Source organism: Schistocerca serialis, chromosome 6 (genome assembly GCF_023864345.2).
Source record: "Schistocerca serialis cubense isolate TAMUIC-IGC-003099 chromosome 6, iqSchSeri2.2, whole genome shotgun sequence".
NCBI classification, from domain to species: domain Eukaryota; kingdom Metazoa; phylum Arthropoda; class Insecta; order Orthoptera; family Acrididae; genus Schistocerca; species Schistocerca serialis.
The window spans coordinates 65,019,833-65,023,970 of NC_064643.1; positions in this window are offsets into that span (position 1 = coordinate 65,019,833).

A 4,138-nucleotide genomic window follows, 5' to 3' on the forward strand; every position below is an offset into this window, starting at 1 on the left:
TTACAGGTAGGGCAGTGAATCTATTTCATGAAACTTAGATGAAATCCCCATTTTTTTCTATTCCAATGTGTCTAAAGTGGAAGTAGAGTTACTAAGGCATACTAGAACCAGTATCAAATGATCATTTCATTCAGTCACGTGATCAGGCCCAGTGGACCATGCACCACCACAGTTAAAGCTTTCCATCTGTCTCTGTCTTCTGCTATACGTCTCCAGTTTTCCGTGACTCCCCATTGCAACAAGTCTTCTCTTACTCCATCGATCCACATCATTCTAGGTTTTCCCACTAGTCTGCTGCCTGAAAGGATCCAGTTCACTGCAATTTTGGGCCACCTTGTTGCCTCCATGCTAACTACACGTCCAGCCCATTGCAGTCTTTTGCTTCTCATCACTCCCTAGATGTTAGGTACATTGTGTAGCTCTTCTAATTCTGTATTATCACGTCTTCTCCATTCTCCTGTAGTCTGATCTCAAACTGGTCCAAATATTTTCCTGAGGACCTTCATGTCAAATGTAAGCAGACAGCTAAGGTCTTGCTTTCAAGTGCTCCAGTTTTGAGAACCATAAAGTACTACTGGCATTATTAATGTCTTATAAAAACACAGTGTTAGTTGTCGAGAGACACTTCTACATTTTAATATAGGGTCTAGAGAGAGCTAATATCTGTTTCCCACCTGCAGTCATGCTTTTATCTCTGCTTCAATTGATGTTACTTCTATAAAAATTTATCCAAGATGCTTGAACTCTTTCACATGTTTATACATGGTGTTGTTCACAAGTAAACCTTGAGAGTTTTTGGTCTTTCTTCCTATGGTCACACATTCAGTCTTCTCAGAGCAAATTTGTAGACCAATCCTAACTGCCAATAACTCCAAGGTCTGCATACTTCTTTTCAGATCTTCTTGTGTGCATGCTAATAGTGCAAATGATGTTCAACATAATTGTACACAAATTGCTTCATTACATAGAACAAATTTACAAGAGCTTCTGCAGAGTTACAACCTCAAGAATTCGCTGCTAGTCTCTTCCAAAGATCCTCTCCTTAGGACTTCAGAGAACTTCTATTCTCTTGGTGTTCTGACATAACTAATAGTGTTTTTCCTCTACATCATAGACGTTATTTTGAAACAATACTAAACATATCAGTAATTCTTCTCGTTTATACATAATTTGTATGTACTGGGCACTCCAAGTTGGGATATCAACAAATTTAGGAAAAGGATTAATTGCTGCTCATCATAAAGATAACCCATTGAGTTATAGAAAGTTACTCTGCCAGAAGCAGAGTTTGTTTTGTTTGCATATGACACAAGTATTGCAATAAATAGTATGTCGAGTGTAGTTCTAGAAAGATCTGCTAATGATATTTTCATGAATATTAATAAATGGTTTAAAGCCAACTCACTGACATTAAACTTCGAAAAGATTCACTATATGCAATTTAGAACCTGTAACAGGTTTCCACCCAGCATATGCATAAAGTATGAAGAAGAGCAGATAGAAGAGGTTGACAGTCTTAAATTCCTGGGATTACAACTTGATAATAAATTCCGTTGGGAGGAGCACACCACAGAAATGCAGAAACGCCTTAACAAATCTGTATTTTCAATTCGAGTGTTAGCAGACATAGGCAACATAAAAAAGAAAAAGCTTGCATACTTTGCCTACTTTCATTCCATAATGTCATATGGTATAATATTCTGGGGTAGCTCTTCAAGTCAAACAAAAGTTTTCAGAGTCCAAAAGCATATAATACGTATTATTTGTGGAGTAAATTCACAGACATCCCAAAGAAACCTCTTCAAAGAGCTGTGTATACTAACTACTGCCTCTCAGTATTTACTCCTTAATGAAATTTGTCCTAAATAATATATCTCTTTTTCCAAGAAACAGCTCAGTTCATACATACAATAGCAGGAACAAAAATGATAAGCACAAGGACTTAAAAGCACTTACTTTAGTTCAAAAAGGGGTCCACTACTCAGGAACACTCATCTTCAATAATTTTCCAGCAAACATAAAAAATTTAGTTACAAAGACCAGTTTAAAAGGAGCCTGAAAGACTTACTAGTGGCCAACTCCTTCTACTCCATTGATGAATTTTTTAATAGAAACAAGTGATGTATTGTAGATATTCATACTAATAGTATTGTTATTTCAGCTTTAAATTAAAAAAAAAAAAAAATGACATGTTCCACATCCATGAGGATCTCCTCAGCATGGATCTATGGACTGAAAAACTAATGTAATCTAATCTAATCTAATCTAACAATGAAATGACTGTTACACATTATTGTCATTTGTATGTGGTGGGATGTGTATGCCCCTGAAAACTTCATAGAATGTACAAAACATTGATGTGTAGTGTATAAACACCATTTGAAATGGTACATTGGAAACTTGTGTGGGACAGTTCATGATTTTCATTGTCAAGAAATAAACGTGTTTTGGTACTGATTTGTCATACTTTTCTCCATAATTGCCATCCTGATGAAGTCATTCTAAAATTAAAATTTAATTTTGAAAATCCTACGTGCACATGAAAACAGGGCTCTACTTATGTTTGTGGGACACATGTGTCCCACATCACCAATTTTCAGCACCAGTTAACCTAAAATTGTTTTGTTGTGAAAGTGTATTATATATTATAAAAAGACAGTTTTAACCTTTTTTTTTCAAATATCTGCAAAATAAATCTTAACCATGAAAGGGTTAAACTGGAGGAGATTCATGTTATGTACACAGTTAACATTTTGCTCAGGATACATAAAACATCTGCTTACAGCTTGTACAGAAAACAGACGACAGTTACATGAGTCAAGGGGCAGGAAAGGAAAACAGTGGTTGAGAAGGGAGTGAGATGGGGTTGTAGCCCATTGCTAATGTTATTCAATCTGTACATTGTGCAAGCAAGTGAAGGAAACAAAAGACAAATATGGATTAGGAATTAAATTTTCAAGAGAAGAAATGCAAACTCTGAGGTTTGCAAATGACATTGTAATTCTGTCAGAGACAGCAAAGAACCTGGACAATCAGCTGAACAGAATGGACAGTGTCTAGAAAAGAGGATACAAAATGAACATTGACGAAAGCTAAACAAGGGCAATGAAATGTAGTTGACAAATCAGTTGATGCTGAGGGAATTAGATTAAGAAATTAGACACTTAAAGTAATAGATGAGTTTTCTAATTTGAGCAATAATGTATTTGATGATGGCCAAAGCAGAAATGATATAAAATGTAGACTGGAAATGGCAAGAAAAGCATTTCTGAAGAAAGAAAATTTGCTAACATAATATAAATGCAAGTGTTAGGAAGTCTTTTCTGAAAACATTTGAATGGAGTGTAGCCTTGTGTGGAAGTTTAATGTTGACAATAAACAATTTAGACAAGAAGAGAATAGAAGCTGTTGAAATTTTGTATTATGCAAGAATGCTTAAGATTAGGTAGGTAGATCGCACAACTAGTGAGGAGGTACTGAATTTGAGGCACAACCTATAGATTGACAGAACACATTCTGAGACATCAAGAGATAACTAATTTATTAACAGATGGAAGAGTGGGGGGGAACACAGTAAAAGAGTTAAGCAAGAAAACTGAGCCACATAAAGTGTCAATTATGTAATTTAATTTGGTGAATGATTCAATCAAATTTTATGTATAATAGGCAACCATGTTCACTGAATCACTGGGTCAAAAATAAAATAAAAAAAGTTAAAAAAAAGAACAAGAGAGAGAGAGAGAATGCAAGAGGAACACACAATTCAATCCAGATGTAATGACAAACACCTAAATTATTGTACTACACGAGTTCCTATAGCACACCATTTCATACAGCACTACTTCACAAGAAGATGTAATGAGATCAACTGAAGAACAGTTTCCTTGGCAATGATGCAAGATGTTACTCAGAATATAATCTACCAAAGTGTAAAGGATGTGTACCCACTTCATGAATGACAATGTTATGGCATCCGTGCTTACATCTGGTGGCGACTTACAGTGGTTCCAGTTGACCTGTTGGTAACTTTTCAGGCCTACCATCCCATAAAAAAAGGTAAAAAAACAGAGGAAAGCCGTGAGAAGAGACTGCAAAATGCAAGGAAACACAAAATTCAACAACTAGCATTGTTAGCTGC